General features: G+C 40.6%; 1 protein-coding gene across 4 annotated transcripts in view; it reads right to left on the bottom strand.

Annotated features, from left to right (window-relative positions):
* shf (Src homology 2 domain containing F) overlaps window positions 1-19,415 on the bottom strand; it is a 102,516-nt gene that overhangs the window by 67,658 nt on the left and 15,443 nt on the right. The gene's annotated exons all lie outside the window — the stretch shown is intronic.

A 19,415-nucleotide genomic window follows, 5' to 3' on the forward strand; every position in this document is an offset into this window, starting at 1 on the left:
TCTTTGCAAAATACCTGTATCCAACATTTTCAGTCACCAAAGTGACCCTGTGCCCCTTTAGTAAATACCGGTAGTAGCTTTTTAAAAAGGGTTTAAAGATGTGTTTTTTTTGCTAATGCAGACCATTAGTAAATCTGGCCCTTGGAGTGCTGTAAAGTAATCAATTTTTTTTTTTTTTTTTTTAATCCATTTCTCAATCAAATCAACTTATGCCTAAAGCGGTTTATGCATACACACTGTTACAAACATTATCCCACTGAGAAATGTTTGGCAAACAGATTTGCTAAACACTGTCTTAAGTTTATATATAACAGTAGCTTTGGTTCCTTGCCCTATGCTGAGGATGATAATGGACCTGTACTACTAAAAAAAGTGGCTCTCTCACTCTTATGGTCACTTCAAACAAATCATGACTACAAACGAGAATTTGAGCCACCGGAAAACTGATAACTTCCACCTCCAAGTCCATTTTCACATGACTTCCTGTTACTACTCGAGTGTCAATCTCACCCTGGAAAATTCCTAATTTCTTCTTGAAGGTAGAAATTTGTTCCTGCTTCCTAAAAGTCCAATTTTCTATTTGTCTAGTGCTACTACCTAGCACTGATAATCCTGTCTGCTGCATGAGGAGCTTCAAATTGTTCACCAGCATGCTGAAGGCCACAGGTTACAAAAAAATATTTTTGCAATTCCATCATTTGAGTTTTTTACTACTATCACCCACATTAAATTAAAAATATTTCATTTAAGCCGTTTTCTTAAAAATAGCAAGCATCTCAAAAATCAAATCTTAACTGTCTTTTATCAAAAAAAATTTTAAAAAAATTGTTAGGTAATGTTTCCTTAAGTGGCTTTGGTGTTACAATCATCTGAGGTTACTGGGTAAAAATGTTATACAGGATAAGAAAAGCCTATTGTTATTCTGATGGTCCTGGAGACTCAACACTGCTTTTGTATGGTCAGGAAATTACCCACCTGGTGCAATCCAAGTATAGAGGCTTTATTGCTCAAGTGTTTTGTTGTACTGAATTCTACCTCTTAACACAGAGAGAGTACTGGTTACTGAGCAGAGACTGAAGAGGGTAAGGGTCTCTCCATCTGATCCCTGAGGAGCTGTGATAGGTTTCCTTTCCACAGAATTTATTGGTAATGTAAAGCACATCAATGTACCAGCAAAGCGGGGAAAGCTTTCAGGGTGCTCAGGGTACTTGCATACCCTCATAGTGGGTCAAAGACGGAAAAAAAATTAAATAAGAGCAATGACCATATGCATATATGAATATCTTAAACAATTTCATGAGCATGTTCACAAAACAACCACAGGGGAAGTAGTGTTGGCTCGAAGTCAGACTGACTTAGCTAAATGTGTTTCCAGGAACAACATGAGAATGAGTTCATTGTCACTGTCTTTTCTAGTTAAATCAATGTAATCAAATTAGACTGCTTCATTCCTTCGCACTTTGGAAAAAGAATCTAAGCTAACACACTGTCTAATTAACGACATCACATACAAAGAGCATTGTACACAACTTCTTGTCGAGTGAGTCTCACCGTGTCCATATCCATAGGCAGAAATCGCACGCATAATGTTCTTTGATACTTGCAGTTAACTTAAAATTACTATGCACCACCAGCCTTTGGTGTGGAGAATCGTTTTGACTGAAGTTGTTCACTTCAGTCTGCTTTATCTGTCCTGTTTATTCTATTTGCTAAATCCAAACTGAGAAGGCAGCCAGGGGACACAAAGGCAGCAAAAAGAATGGAGTGAGAAGGGAAAGAAATTGAGCCAAGTCTCCTCTGTGTGTTTGTGGGTGCTGATGAGCTAGGCAGAGAGGATATGGAGAGGGTTTCCTGTGGGGCAGCAGTCTGCTCTGAATGGGCCAGCTGTTCTTTGCTCATTCTCGTGTCCCAGTGCCCACCGAGCAGCAGGTCTCTGCCAAAAAGAAGGACAGGCACAGCCTCAGTACGGCGCACACACTGACAAAGCCTGCTTTTGTGAGGGGTTCCATTCAGAGGTGACCAACAGGCTCCAGGATAGCTGGGAAGACCATATGCTCTAAGCAGGGCAGAGCTTCTGCTCCTTCTTTGGCTTTCTCCTCAGGACATAGTCCACCTCCATTCGACCCCACGACTGGCCTGGCTTGACCTGGCACGGATAGTCTGCGGGTGGCCTCGGGGACCCCGGGGAGGTGTTGATGGGCTTGGAGTCCAAGCCTGGATGCCCTGCTAGTGACCCACTGACAGTGACACGTGGGCCTGCTGACGGAGCACTGAGGGGGAGCAGAGAGGAGCACGGTGAGGCACTGTAGCCAGACATCTGTGGACTTATGCAGGGCAGTGGAGGGTTAACCCTGAGATGGAGGGGTTGAAAGTAATGAATACATTTGCTTTGTTTTTCAGTGAGCGCAAAGACGAGCACATATGAACAGACAAGGAAATAATGGACCAACTGAGTGGAATCAGTTAATCATTCACTTCTGAATTTCTGAGAGTGGCAGACCTTAAATGTTTCACTTTACTGGCAATGGATCCACTCTGGTGAAATGCAAAAAATTTCAAACTTCCCACCTTTGGAAACTCTAAAGGAAAGCCTAACGCCTTTCTAACTAATCTCAGTCATTTATCTTAATGAAAAAGTGCAAAAGAAAGCATATATGCTTAGCCTACTGAGACACTCTGGCATCATCATGAATAATAACATGGTCCCAATCACCCCACTCAATCAGAGCAAGAAGCAAAATAGGCACTGGAATTGTCCTGAGTAAACAAAGAGATTGATTATATTCACAAGGCAATAATCACTGGATGTCAAGTTGTAATTACTCTTTAATCTCACTTTCAAATGAACTTCATGGCAGAATCCATTTTTCATCAGAAAGAAATTCCACGCTGCTTATGTGAGGTATTAATAAACATTTTACATATATGTAAAACACTGGCTATTAACATTGCAACACTGACAATGTTACATGTGACAGTGCATTCGGTTAACAGACAGGCTAGCAAAGGTAAGATATTTTGCCCTGCACAGTGTCCACTTGTTTCCTCCTGCTCAAACATAGCTTCATCTATTGAAGATTTTGCAAGTTTTGCAAGACTTGTGTTAAAAATGTGATTTAAATATGATTAATGATGGTGTTTTCATAAAAATAAGAGACTGTAAATAATAAATGTAAAGCAGTTACAATTAATTAAATAAATAAAGAATAATTCAATGTTTACTTTCATTTTTCCTAACATAGGCTTGACTTATTAAACTTTTAAAAATGTATTTAAACTATTAAACATATTATAATTAACATTTAATCATATCTAGACTTTATTGAGACACAGACATACAGCACATGCAACTTAGACTGGTCTCTGTAACTCACCTGCTGCCTTGTGTAAGCAGCACATCTCTGTCTGCCACATCTGCTTGGGTTTAATGAGCTCTGAGGTCTGATAATGAAATTACTGCCTGCAGAAAACAGCACTGTGAAGAGGTTTTCTTCACTCATATTCAGGAGCACTCAGCACACAACCCTGATGTGCTTGCACATATGAAAAGACAATAGTGAAATGGTTGCATTATCAAGCATCATGTCTGTAGGTATTACTGGAAAAAAAAATATCCAAAACAAAAACACCATATCAAAAAAACCAACTGACGTGGGTACAGTGCAAATTGATTCTTGTGCACCTGAGGACCATTTTAACACACACGTTGCCGCACTGGATGTGTCTCTTTGGCTCTGGGTGATTGGTGACTGCTCGAGCAGTGAAAGGCGCACCATAAAGCCACTCTTAACAGGATGGAGGATTTCCTGCTGTCAGCGAGGCTTGAAAATCGGAAATGTCACTAGTTGTGGTTTTTGGGATATTTATTACCACTCTCTTCACTTTTACTCCTTCAAGCCCAACGCTTTATGTGCTTGTCATCGTGAAAAGTGTCTTAGCCACGCACAAGCCCAAATATAATGCAGGCTGATACTGCTCAATACAAATATGCTTTGACATTAATTCAAGACATGATTATAGGATTGTGTGTATAATATTTGGTGTGTCTGTGGCTCGGTTGTAAAGAGTTCCAATATGCTACTGTTTTATTCATAGGTAAAGAATCTGGGGGCGCCAACTACCTCCATTATATCAAATATATATAATTTGTAATAGTGTCCACTTTAGGTTACAATACAGGGAAGGTTATTTAGATTGACGATATACCAGTGCTCAAAGGTACATCATCAAAAATCTGTCTCCTGACAATACAACGCAATAGCATTTAGACAAGACTTAAATACACATCCTATCAGGTCAATGCAAAACATCTCAACTGTCACACCTCTGAGTAGAGTCATCCAACATGACAGACTATAACATGTTCTGATTCTTAGGATGTAAACAGAAGCAGTGATTTATAATAGACTAAGGCATGTACCGTGTGTGCCAGTGCAGATCCAATTTACTAACAGCGAGTGGCAGTAACTCAAGAGCAAGTGACGCCATGAAGGTTAAAAGAAAGGTCCGAGAGTGTGTGTGTGTGTGTGTGTGTGTGTGTGTGTTCAACCATGCTTGCTCACTGGCTAGCCAACAGTAAAGTGAAGACGGGCCATGCTTCTTCAGAGGATGAGTCAGATCACAGATGACACATCTGGCTGGTTAAACAAGGACACATATATGCTGGAAGTTAGACTGATGTTGTTTTAAGACCAAACCAGAGACTGTGAGGTTGCGTTATTCCTAAGCTTGCCCATAAGTCTGTTGACTTACAACAGGGCACTGACTCTGAAATCTGAAGTGGCACTAATCATACAGAGAGAAAATAAACACAGTTTAAAAGATGCCGTAATCTGAGATTATAACTGTCGGCTTGGTATTAATGATTTGATGATTATACTGAGCTTTGATTGTTTAGAGATTTGGACAATGGTCATTTGAAATGCAAATGCTCTTCTTTAAAAAGCACCACAGGCTGCCGTAACTCAGAAAAGAAAGGGATGAATATGGACAACTATACTTTTAGTTTTTCCTCCATTTAACAAAAAACTTGCAATGTGTAGCTTCAGTTCCTGCTATATCTTCATTTGATACTTCATACTGCAAGTACTATACTGTTTTTAACCTCTGTATAAAAACTATCTGAAAATATCTATACCCATACAAATTGAAACAGATCACTGTAAAAATCAATTGTCGTTCTGTATTCTGAAGACATGAACCAGTGCAATCAGGTAACTGTCCACCAGGGAAGACTCCAGGCCCAGGTCAACCAGCCAGTGCTTTATCCCCTGTAGTGATCCCACATGAACAGAGGTCAGCTTCTTGCTCCTGCCGGATTTCTCTGAGGTAACTTCACAACCCACTCTGTCTCGCTTTCTTTTTCTGATACACTCCATGACAAAAGATAGACAGCTATAGAAAAAAGGAGACAGACATATGTAATGGAGAAGACATGTTTTGAATCAAAGTCTCGCACAAGCTAAGTACAACTCATAAATTCAAACTGTGCTAACAAACATGAAGGAGAACGTGTACAAAGACAGGAAAATTGTGTACTTTAAAGAATAGCAAACCTGCATTTTAGAAACATAAAAATAGAAAAGAAATCAAATCATCCCTCCACAGTCGAATAATACACCTAATAAATGGGAATAAAACTGTGAAAGGGCCAATGAAAAGAAGCACTTATTAGAAGAAAATCAATGTCACTGCAAAATAGTTTGTAGGAAGCTAAATATGAAACTACCCACACTGAAGGAATGTGTCCTCTTTCCTATTTATTTTTGAAGATTGAATAACCTAAAGTAAGAAGTAAGGATGTGTGAGAGAAGGATACAGCAGAAGAAGCAAAAGCAAAGCAAAGACACTACTTCAGTTCCAAGTATCCACTCATCCGCATCAATACAGCCATCAGTATTTCCAGATCACTGAGATGGGGGTTAACCATGACCCTGTGCTCTGGGCAAAGGCCACAAGGGATAGGCTTGCTGTGAGGTCCCACCCTCCCGAGTCTGTGCTCAAGTCTGGCCCTAGCTCCCTTAATCACCACGACCAGAAAGTCAATACAGTGCACGAGTCAATTACCTGGGGAGGAGAACTCAAGGCTCGACATCCACGAGTTTCCCTTATCCAGACCACCAATCTTTCTGACAGCCAAATCATAGGCAACTTATTGGATTCGGTAGAGAAGGAGATTTTTACATTAATAATTCACTCTGTCCGTGGCTGCATCTCATCTCCTCTGTGCTACAAAAAAAAAGTGAGACCACACTGGTGCACAGAGCAGGCGACAAAATGCAATGCTCGAATGGAAATGAACCTGTACTACCTCATTCTCTGCTTCCTTGCCTCTTCTCTCCTCTTATTTGTTTCTCCAATATTTTTTCCCCTCTCTCCGCCTCCATCTTCACACCCATTCTGGTTGGCTGGTGATAGCAATCCTGTGCCATTTCTTCTGCTTCTCTACTGTCACAAACACTCAGCCTCCCACACTCACTCTCTGAACCAACAATGCCGTTGAGAAAGCGGATGACAGCTTTGAGTATACTTTCTGACTTTCATCTCAAAGATTTATTTTAGTCTAAATGACAGGTAAACTATTCTGGGAAAAACTGTGTGTAAGGTTTATTAAAAAAACCAAAAAAACAACTCCTTTTTGAATTGGAGTATTTATGGTCTATGGATGAGAGTATATCAGTGCCCCTTCAGTGTCCCCATTGCTTCTCCACTTATGTTTGCTGTTTTAATACTGTCAGACCTCGAGTCTTTTCTCCTTCACTTTCATCCTCTTTCCAAATGATATCTCTTCCTTTCCTCCATCTATTTGCCTCCATCCCATTTTGCTCTTGCCAGTGGTGTCCTGCTGGTGATGGAGAGCCGCATTTCCTTCGGTGAGCTGCTGCCCTTAATGAGGCTCCTCAGCCACACACCGTATCAAATTAACAGGCTGCACCAAACTATTACAACCCATACCCACCAGCCGGGCCCCGGGCAGACCCAGCGCCTTACCTCATTGCACCCACGATCGCACTGTGTGATTGATAAGATGGGATGTGAACAAAGAGAGTAGGGTGTGCTACAGACATAGAGAGAAACAACACCAAACTCTGAATTTTGTCCTGTAATGACAAATATCAGGCTTTCCAAAGAATAATTATCCTCCTGATGGATTCAGTAATGAGGGGAAAAGGTCACAGATTGCCTGTGTGAAATATTTCACCTTTAAAAAAAAGATTTAAGACACAACAACAGCTGCCATAGTCTCCCAAGGCCACTTTTAAATGCTAGTGTTGGTCTTATAGCTGCAAATGTGTATCTTTTTTTTCTTCTGGAAAACCTTGACCCCTGTTTCAATCCAGGGGGTCAATGTGGACATTGTGGAGGCCTATAAATACCTTGGAGTACACTTAGACATTAAACTTGACTGGGTTAAAAACACCACTGGACTCTACAGGAAGGGCCAGAGTCGTCTCTATTTTCTGAGGTCTTTCAGCATCTGTCAGAAAATGCTCAGGATTTTTTACGAGTCTGTTGTGCCCAGTGCCATCCTCTATGCTGTTGCATGCTGGGGCAGCAGGTTGAGGGTCGCAGATGCCAACAGACTCAATAAACTGATCCACAAGGCCAGTAATGTTGTGGGGATGGAGCTAGAATCCCTTAGGGTGGTGTGTGAGAGGCGGATGTTGTCCAAGATAAGGACAATGCTGGAAAATAGCTCCCACCCACTCCATGACGGGCTGGTTAGTCACAGGAGCACGTTCAGTGAGCGACTGAGATTACCAAAAAGCACCACTGAACAACACAGGAAATCGTTCCTGCTCGTGGCCATCTCCCTGTACAACTCCTCCATCTAATACACTGGAAACACTGCAATAGTTACACTCTGCACACGCTCTACAGTAAAATAACAAATGACAACGTTCACAGGTTAGAGTTAAATGTCAATCATATATATTTCACTTCTGTAATATTCTTGATATTTAGAATTGAGTGATTTGTATATATTAGTGCTATTTCTTAAATTTGTAATATATTGTATTATTTAATTAGTTTAGTCTGTTACTGTTACTGTCTTGGAGCAACTGTAACCCACATAATTTCCTTAGGGATTATTAAAGTATTCCGATTTAAATGTTTGCTACAAAAACTTGCAGTTTTAAAGACCTAAAATGATTTTTTTCCCCAACACCAGGCTTAAAACATGCAGATGGGAATGTATGCACAGGAGAGCGTGTTATGCTGTAACCATCCATCTGGCTAATTGGATCTCGAATCTTAGAACACACACTTGACATGCTCTGATAAGGTTATAATCTCCCTTGTGTCTTTATAGTGCTGGTTCCCTATTTTAATTAGTCACCTCAAGTTTAGGATGGCATCTTCTATAAAGAAGAGGGACTCTGACATCACGTGCTCGTGAGCCGAACAGAGCAAAGCAGAACAGATGCGCTGGAGTCAAAATGACTGTTAGGTGATACAGCATTAATAGAAATAGTACACACATATTCATTGTTCAGCACAAAGACGTGAAGACATAAAAACTAAAAAAAGGAAAGGGTAAATGTTTAAATCAAGCTACAATAATAGCTGGATTACTCTGCTAGGGGAGATAAAGGCGCGTGTCTGTGGAAGACAAATCCGGAGAAGGTCATTCCTGAATAAATGTCACCAGTAAATTGGCTTGCAGGGAAGGGAAAAAAAAAAGCTGCGTTATTTTACAAGACAACAAGGCTTATATAAAGGAGCTTAATCCATTGTCTATCACAGGGACAACAGGAATGTCCCAGACTTCTGCCTCCTGGCTAGATGATAGCAAGAACCTGAAAAAAACCATGAGGTGAATACTAGAGCAAAAAATCAAGACAAAGAAGGCAGAAAGAAAAGGAGAGAAGAAGTATGCTGGCACTTCAAACCCTCTGAATCCAAAGCTTTTTGTCAACAGGCCTCTCCACCTGCATTAATCACAATGAAACAGCAGTTACTGGCCAAGTGTCTTCGGACTGCACTGCTCACACAGACAGGCGCGAGCAATCAGATATAAAAATAACCTGTTTCACCCAAAAGCACCCAGAAACAACAGTGAGTCGTAACACTGTATATAAGAAATTTCATGTGCCAGAAAAACGTAATCACAATATTTCTCATTTTCTAAGTCTCTAATGAAATGAGCCTGAGACCTTCTGGGTGGTTTGGTGAAATTTCTGATGTGAGACATCAGAACTCTGGACTGGAGCTTGAATGAAATTTCAGACACTATAAAGCTGTTCTTTTGTATGCACTGCAGTGCATCTCCTTCCTGTTTCATTCTTTCGCTCTCCTTAAAACACATTCACCTCAAATCAGGTGAATGCGGAGGTGAGCTTAAACTGCATGTGAGCATGGCTTGAATTGTACAGTTACAAAAGTGATCAACACAAACTGTAACACTGCCTCTGACACTGGCTTTCTACTTTATGAAATTTGTCCAAAATTCACACACTATAACCTCAAAATTAATGCCACTGAATCTAATAAACTAATGAGGCACATTTTGAATCTTTCTGTCATACAAAAAAGAAAAAAGAAGCAGAGCCTTGTATGCCTTTAAATGTTTTGTACTGGTTTAAGTATATTGTACATTTGTATCCCTGTGAGTGCCGAGTGTTCCAGTCTTTCTAGTTTTTTTTTTTTGTTGGTTCCCCATCTGTTCTTTCCGTGTCCTTCAACAGCTGCAGAGTGCTAGCCGCCCACTCGCACACACTCACACCTAAATGCTCTCTGTCACACCGGAGTGTCAACAGGCCCGATTTCCACTCTAGCTCAACCGTCGATTCCGCAAAGAAAAAAAAACAAAAAAAAAACACCACACACACTTGACATGTGCACACACACACACACAGGTCTGAGGTGAGATTGGTGCTATCAGTTTGTCTATTAGTAATTCAGTGAGTCTGTCATGCTCTCGCTTGTTCTCTCAACAGCCAGCCAATAAAAATCAGACCAATAACTCCCATAAAGTAACTGCCTCCAACAAGGACACAAACTACAGCCTGAAGTTCCTTCACCACTTCAGGGCAAATGGCTACTTGACATATAAAATGACTCAGTGAAAAGTGTTAAGGAGCGCACAAGAGCACCGTGTGCCTCTGTGCATGCACGTGCATTAGCAGAGCTCATGCATGTGTGCCGCAGGCCCCAGGTAGCCAGCAGCGGGTATGAATTCGGCCCTGTCCTCCTCTGCAGTGGCCCAGACATGGATTAATGGTGTCATTAATCTTACCTTTAAAATGAATGACTTCAGCACCTCCAACCTGCGCCATAGCGGTTGCCCAGTCCCTCATCTCTACTCCTTACCCCCCTCCCAATCCACTCAGCTGTGACGGATGGATAGTGGGTCTGGATAGTGGGTCTGCCATCCTTGGCTTGGCACAGACCGACTCAGTGGGATATCGGAGGCCTGAGAGAACTCTCTTGCCAGTACCCATTGCTTCCTTGCAGACGTCCAGCTAGTTTTGCTGCCTTTGTGTCTGTCTATGTTCACTCTGCAAGTTTGTTAAAAATCATTCATTGTCATAGCAGTTGTAGTATGTGCCTACAAAATGCAATAATAACAATAATAATAATGATAATAATAATAATAATAATAACTGCAGTTATATATACATATTTCCTGGAAGGACCAAATTACAAGTGACATCATTACAGAAAGCAAGATAATGGTTTTCATACCAGAACTGCAATGTGGAAGTCACGTTATCTCCTCACTTTCCATTTCAAAAACCTGCTTGACTCTAGGAATTGGCTGTTACATAAATAGCGATTTCATCATGTTTTCATCAAAAGCTAAACAACATCATGTGATTTATGGATGAGTGAAGTTGGAGTAACTCAGTTATTTTCAATATTGACTAATCTACTGCTGCCTTTTCAGTGAACCGCTGAAACATTTAATCTATCAAATTTGAAAGAATAAGAAAGAAAGTTTATGTCGTCAGATATTTTTACTTTTGTATTTACCAACCGAAACACCAACGGCTAATTGAAATGCCGTACTCTCATCACCGCATGTGCGAATATCTAATGGAAATGCAGAATACATATCGACAAATGCAGCATCGACGTGCACAAAGCCATGTGTGAGCTGCTTGAGCTCCAGTGCTGGATGCCATTCATCACTAAGTGAGAGGGAGGGAGGTTATCAGGCTGAGCTAGAGATTTCTCATTTCATCAATAAGTCGTCAGTCTTCCTGTTCTTCCCTTCTCCTCCCACCTCCTACACCTTCCGTTCCTCAGCTCTGCCAAATGACCGTCCACACCACGGAGGCTGCTGGCCATTATCCAGCAGGCCAGACACACACTTACACATACACAAAACCACATAGCCATAACCTGCTGGACTGTATGTCACTGTCAAAGTCAAGGAAGCACACAAAAACTGTTTTAAAAACACCAGTATAGGGAGGAAATATTTTGCTGAGCATGTGTTGTTTTTCAGCACCACGCACAGTTCAATAGAGGCTCATTTTTCACATTCTGGCCGCTGAGCATCAGATAAAAGTAACGTCCCTTTTATTTGAACAACAGTTCAAATAACAGTTACGCAAAATTTCCACATGGTTCTTTGAAATAACTTAGCCTTTACTTCCTCTAACAAACCAGAGATTATAGCCACAGGGAATCAAGGAAGAGGAGGAAGTCAGACTATTTATAAAGTGGGTGTCTTTGTTTAAGCTAATTATTGAGCAGAGCTTGACATTTATCTTCCTTATGTGAGGATAAGGCTTCATAAATGAATCAAAGAACCAATGAAATCTTAGAACTAGCCAAAGAAAATCTCCACGTTTTATTAATTTGTAGTTCATGTTCTCATGAAATAATGAAAAAGGAAATTTATGTTCCACAGGTTCAAAACAACAACAACAACAACAACAACAACAACAACAACAAAAACCGCCCCAAAATCACCAGCATACCATATTGAAACCCATCAAATTAAACCATTCCACACTGAATATAACAGCTAGATAAAACTGCAGTTCTTCTCTAAATGTTGTTTCTTTCTTCAGCAGGATCACTTTACAGTTCAGTATTTCCAGAAATAAGACCCAGCTCTCCTCTTATTACACAGCGCATTTTGTTGACAAGACCATTTTTAAAAGTTAAAATAATATGGGCCCAACAATAGCACCAAGCCAAAAAAGGACCACCTGACACCAGCTCTGGGACTGTGAAGGACTGGTTTTGCATCACTTGGTACCACCCTGTCAGATCAATGTGTAATAACTGTCAGTCACTTCTCATGGGATCATGTAGACGTGACATAAATGGGTAGCTCGCTTCTGACAACATCTGGCAAGCAGCAGTGAATGGGGTGCAGACTTAATGACCAGTCAGAGAGCAGAGTGTAAAAGAGGACCGTTTCGCTGTTATCTATTAAATAAACACTCATACATTATAGTCGGCCTCAGTAGAGACTCTGTGGTGAGTAGAAAACCTTGAAAATAAGGTTACTGCAACTATGCAACTTGGTTGGAAACAGTCAGGCACGCAGCCTCTCCCCTCACTAGCAGTTGAACACATGAAAAGCAATCGAACACATGAAAAGTAGTTGATACACACAACACCGAACAACATGTTATGAGAGGTCAGTCGAGAGGTCAGCCAAGCTGCTGTTTCAACAACCTCTAAGAACTGAATCATTTTCAATGCTAACACTGGCAGCGCACACAACTAACGTAAGCCATCTGTTAAGTTATCAGTATGGTAGTGGCTATTGGCCATGGCTAATAATAAAATGAAAAAAATGGACATGGGAGCTAAATAGGAAACATTACCTGCCTGCCTATCTCTAACATTAATTTGACACACTGCAATAAATCATGTCTAAAAAGTGTCCAAGTCCCAGACTGAAGCAGTGGAAGGTCAAGTAACTTAACAGAAACTCATATTATATTAGTATACACATATACAAACACAAGCCCATGCTGTATTTTTCTGCACTACAACTTAAAACGAGTGATGCCACTGATGTTATTTTTATTAATACAGACTACTGGATAAAGTTTGTTAGTAAGGTGCAAGCAGTGAACTCAGTCAATAAAATGCTCTGTTTGCCCCTGGTGACCTTACATAACTTCTCCTGCTTAAAGCACAGGCTGGCATGGAAACTTCTTGTGCTGTTGGCTCCACAGCTTCATTATAACAGTTTTTCCCTGAGAATGTCAAGTAATGCACTTTCACTTTTGATTTTTCTTCTCACTATGAATGTTCTTCTGCTAGTCGTTGTTGTGAAATCCACCTACACTTCTTACCCCAAATTACCAGCACATCATAATGTTCCAGTCAGTACACAGTGACAAAAACTGGTTGTAGACATTTTTCTCATTTCTTAGGAAATCTTCATGTTTTAACTTTTTTTTTTTTTTTTTTTTTTTTTTTGTTAAACTGGTACAAAAATAGAGAGAGAGAAAAAAAGAGCAGCTTTGAGTTAATTACACGGCCCAAATGCCCTTAAATAGTAGTTTGTAAGGTGCAAGAGAAGGAGGAGGGTGTTAATTATTCACTTTCCTATCCAGTTCACAGCTACTGGCCTTGCAGTCAGCACTTATTTATAGCTGCCTATAATCAGCTGGGGTAATGCATAAATGTTTTGCTGAGGTAATTCTTCAAATGCTCCGAGACAGATGTGAAGGAACAGAAAACAAACCCGGAGAGGATAATTGCTGAATCATTTTATGCTAAACTAACAAAACACTCCTGGGAATCTAAATTCATATAATGATTGCACGGACTTCCAGAAATGTTAAAAAAACATATCACTTTTCAAAAGTGCCACTGTCAGTACAGGCTCCGGATATCCCTCAAGTTACAGCTTGAGGCAATAAAAGCCGTGTTACAGGCCAAGAAATGTGCAGCCACATGTACCTGCCATTGCCTGGGGTGAGTTTAGACTGCCATGACCGAGTGTGGAGGAGGTGGAAACCTTTTGGCACACTATGCTTCCATTCTTTTCCCTTAAAAAAAAAAAAAGACTCCACAAAGTAACCCACAGGTGCTGTAACACGAATTTGTTCCCACTGTCTTTGCCTCTAGGTCTCCCTCTCTTGTCACTCCCTTTACTTTCTGTCATGGACAGTTGCTCTCTTTTGATTTATTTTCCCCTCCCTTTTGCTTTTATTTCAACTCTTTCCTTTCACTTTCTCCATCTCCAACAATGACACATCTAAACATGTTCTCTCATCCACTCAAACTAGTTCTAAACTGGTAATATTCCTGGCACTTATATTGTAGAGGCAACGGAGGCTTAACACCACACTATCATGAGTAACTGAAATAACTAACTCCATGGCTAATGAATCATCCTTGGCAATGGATGGTCTCCACAGCATTTTGAGTGTGGTGCATGAGGTGCCAATTCTAGGAGCTTTTTCCCGGCATGTGTTTCAGTCACAAAAGAGAGAGTGAGAGAAGGAATGAACACCCATCTACTCTGAGTCAACCATTATGGAAAAACATCAAGGTTTTTTGTTTTTTCCTCTGGGCATTTTGGCCCTCTTGCACAACTCCCATGCTGTGAAATGACAGAGCATGACCTAAAAGATGGGATGAGGACAAATTGAGGTTACAACTTTGACACTGTGTGTAATAAATTCACCACTGGCATAAAATATTTCACACTGGGTTATTTTTGTACGATACCTCCAAATACAAACACATTTTTGGTGTGGTGCAGCTACGGTTTGAGGACTGGCAAGTGGGCCGCGCTGGAGTTTGTTTGCTCAGGAGAGCTCAATCATGCAAGATGTTTGCACAACAGGCCTCTTCTGTACGGTGGGAAATCTCTCACATGGTCGTCTGCCTGCCTGGCTGACTGGGAAGCATGAGGATGAGTGTGTGTGTGTTCATTGAGAAATAGCTTGACGCAGGCTGCCCTGCAGTACTAGTCCAGCCCCTTGTACTTGTCAGTGGAACAAGTCTCAACAGCTACAATAATGTATGACGAAGTCAAGTGGAGGAGATAAAAAAAAAAACATTGCAAGGGTTTATTCTGGCTTTTCTTTTCCCAGAAAAATCCTCCTATGATTAGGTCATAGGCCATTTCCTGTAGCCTGGCCACGCTGATAGCTGCGGAGATGTGTGTGTATGCTTGTAGGGGAAGGTGTGAAATACTAAAAAGACAACAAGGTGCAGAAAAGCTTCTTTTTGTCATAAACATTCAAATTAGTTGCATGCAACAATAAGTATTAATATCACAAGCAATAAGGGGAGAAAGTCTATCTTTCGGGGTTATATACACAAGTACCACAGACTCATACTCTCAGACAAAAATAGCACATGTAAAGGCTGACGCGTGTAGACATGACAAACATTCAAGGGATTCTAGAGACACACGCAGGAAACATAAAGACAGTGTGTCTGTGCACATCTTCACATAACTACAGGAGGTGCAATGATTCCCTGCCAGCAGCCAGTGCGGAGAAGCTTATGGGGGGGTGGGGCTGGCTTTTCAGGTTAAGGAAGTTGTGACATGCCCCTCCAGTAGGCCCATAAATCAGCCAGCTCAACCTCACTAAGGATGGCTCTTGGGAAAAGAGACACGGAGCACACAGCACATACACAGGCACACAGGTCTCGGCCTCAAACACATACACACGCGTACAACAGTACCCGACAGTGCGCGTGCCAACACACACAAATAGCAGGAATGCACACTTTGTTATGTAAACGGCTGTGGCACTTCGCCTCAGGCCTTACATGACACACCTCCCACTGTGAGGCTGAATGTGTGTCTTTGTGTGTTTAAGGTGTGAATGTTGTTAAGGAATTATAATTGTATCTTCAAAATAACACTTTCCGGTCTCAAAAGAGTTCACTTGAAAACAGTTGAAAACATAATTCTTGTTTTTTTTAAATAATAGAATCTATGCAGCAATCTTCTTCAGGCCTGCAAGCTTTTAAATTTCATTTATAGTAATGACAAGGAATCAAGAAAACACTTATTACGATCAATGCATGTGCACGTCAGTGGAATATGCCTTTGATAGCAAAGTTGTAAAAGATAAGCATCCTTTAGAGTGTAAGGAGAGACTTTCTTTCATTATTACGATTATGATCATCAGGGTGCAGATGTAAAACAGACTGGACTCATCTTCGTGGCAGTCACTGCTTCCAGAGTTGCCATTTTGACACAGTGGAGGCTTTTCAGTACACTGTGTGTAGGCGCACAACAACAAGACGCACCACAGTTCGAGTCATGCTCATCCTCAGTTGCCTTAGGATGTTAAAGTTGAACCGATTCTAAACTTGACCCTCGAAATGAACTCATGGTGCACAAAGTCTTGTTGACACTGAAGATCAGTGTGCTTCTTCTGAGTTTGGATACTACAGACTTTTCCACCGAATTCTGCCGTTTCATTTTTAGATCCTAACTGGAAACCAAGCACTTGTCACCAGTGAAATCTGGGTCAGTTTAACACAGAAATTGTGTTCAAATTTGAGCTCACAGTGATCACAGACATACACATGTAGGTGACCAGAATACACCTCTAGGGGGCAATTTAAAAATAACAGCAATGCTCAAATGTTCTTCTTCTTATCCTTATATTTCAAATTGCTGGCATTTCCCAGTCTTTGAAGTAACTGCCGCTTAGTCATACTGTTGTTTATACAGCTGCCTTTTGGCTGATCACGACCAAATTTCTACTCAAAGCTGTGCAAAACCACAAGTAACGATCAAACTCTAAAGATGTCATCAAACTCTTGGAATTGTATACCTGAGTCTGTGGTTCCCGGTGTTTATGACATGGCTTTTGTGTCACAAAACAAGGAACTGTGCAGTTCAAATGAGGTTATCTAAAGAGACTAGACTGTAATTGCTGTCACTGATCAGAAACTGTATTAAACGCTCATATTTCCACTGAACCAACGTGTGTGTGTGTGTCTGCTGAATGAGGTGAGAGCAGCTCTAAATTAAATCATGTGTAGAAACACAAAAAGCTAGAAGATGATGAAACAGTTTCTATAAAGAAACAGTTAAAAAGTCAGTGGATGAGTCATTTTCATTCTACTTTTTAAAATTAATTGGAAAGATGTTTTCATAAGAGACTATTTTACATACAACTTTGAGTTTGCAAGTTGAGACGGTTACGGTCCATTTTATGAGAAGGTAGATAGACCATTTTATAGACAGTATAAATTTGGCGAGCAGTAATTAAATAATTAAAACTTGCTTTGACAGCCATAAATAGAAAAGTTTGTGTTGTGTTGGCATGTTTAGGGTTTGGTGTCCATCTGCACCCATCTGTGAAACCAAGAGCTGAGAAGCAAGGCTCTTAAAGCTACAGAAACAACAGTCTGAAAGCTAAAGAGAACTTTTATTCCTAACAGTGCCGTTATTAAAAGTCAGAGAAACGGCAATAGTGACATAATTAGACAGAATTAGGGTCAAAAGGACCTCTTTTGCTACAGTGCAGCAGTCTGTGCAATAGTTCCTCCTCCTCCTGTTAGCTGACGAAATTCTGAGTGTGCAGCTCTGCCTGACTAAGATGCTGTCAGAACGAAAGATGCAGCAATTACTCTATAGCATAGCCAGTAAGTTGATGCATTGGTGCGTGCATCCGGCCTTGCACAGTGGGAGAAAGTGAAAGAGCCTGACCCTCATTATATCTCTGAGACGCCCTTGGGTGAGGTATTTAACCCCCAACTGTACCAGTGGGGCTGCAGTGTGCAGCTTCCAAGTTTGAATTTGGAATTTGGTAGCTGTGTGAATATGGAGGAAAGCATTTACTAAAAAGATCATTCATCCCCAGTGTTTCTTCTATACTTGGTTCTGTGCAAAAGTCTTGAGCCACCCATAATTTCTTTATATTTGCCAGGGGAATAGGTGCAGTGATTTACTGCAACATCCGCAAACATACATGGAAATATGGCAAAAACAGAGTTTGTACATTTCTGATATTTGCTATGATCACCTTTGCTGTTCAGCCTGAACCTTCTTAAAGAAACTACAAGAAAGCTTGTCTAAGTGGACTTCATGAATACATCTCTTAAAGGACAGTCCAAATGTATTTTCTCTTTGGATGTTGGTTGGCTTTTGTTCCATTCTGTGTCAAGATGATCCTATACTGTTGAAGTCCTGACTCTGGGGAGGCCAATCCAAGGCAGATTAATTGGGTGTTTTATCTATCCAGGTATGCTTTTACTGCATCACAAGAACATCTGGCTTCTGGGCATCAAAGTAAAAACGATCGAAGGGGATGCTCAAGACTTTTGCACAGCATTGTATGTGGCCAGCATGTTAAATGTAATACCTTATTTCACGTCCCTGATGGCATCCATTGAGGAAATACTAACCCAAGGACTTCTTTGAATATTAAAATACAGACCGTAAGTATATATAGATCTCTTCAAAGCTCTCTTTATACAACACCCCACCAAAAAATGGCAATCAATACATATAAAAAATGAAAGCAGGAAGCCTGAAAATAACACCACCTCAGGTTTCAAACATAGCAACGACCAGAAAAATAAACTGAAAACTTAATCGAATCAAACAGACAGCTACTGCCAGAATAGAACTGTTTGTCAATATAGCCAAATGCAGAGCTGTGTCAAGTTAAATTTATAAAGCAGCCAAGAACTTGGAATAAGCTCAAGATTCTAGCGATACCACAAGTCTTGTTGAAATTTCTTTTTTCCTTTTACGGCTTTCTCATTCCGAGAGAGGCGATTTATCCTGAGTTTTTGTACTCTGCTGAGGCAAAGACTCGGCCAGAGGTCAAACCAGTAAGACAGATAAAAACAAGAGATTGTCTGGAGGCCCATTAAAAGAAAATTGTTGAGGAGGGACAGAGACATTCATGTCCTGCCTCCGTGGTAGCAAATGGAGCAACGTAAGGGCTGGTTAGAGGAAACAGTATATAGATCATACGTCTGTGGATCGGGGCCATCATATACAATACCTTTTAGTCAATTCACAGTTCCAAATCTGCCATTCATATTTTCCATCATCCTCATCTTGGATACTAAAGTCAGTAAAAGAGAGGAAAACAGCTGCCACTTGTTTTGTTTGCTTAAAGATATTTCCTCAGTTCTCTTCTTCCTTGTGCATATTCCTTGCTCTTTGTCACTGCTTTGCTCAGCCACAGGATGAACGTGCAGTGACGAAGCCATATGGGGAATGTGGTTAGACTAAATTCTTGTGTTAGCACACAGCTATTGTTGTCGAGAATAAAAAAAAAAAAAATGCCTTCCTGGAAATCAGAGCAAGCGGTTGTCTCTGTGTCTGCACAGTTCAATGAAAAAATAGAAAAAAAATGTATACATATAAAATCTCCTTCTCCTAAATGCATTGCATCATTTAAATCCTTGCATGATTTATTTTTATGGGCAAAGTCACAGCTTTTGAAAATGGTTTGACATCTTTTGTGACACACTAGTCATTTATGCTCTGCTGC

The sequence above is a fragment of the Oreochromis niloticus genome, linkage group LG1, assembly GCF_001858045.2.
Source record: "Oreochromis niloticus isolate F11D_XX linkage group LG1, O_niloticus_UMD_NMBU, whole genome shotgun sequence".
Taxonomy (NCBI): domain Eukaryota; kingdom Metazoa; phylum Chordata; class Actinopteri; order Cichliformes; family Cichlidae; genus Oreochromis; species Oreochromis niloticus.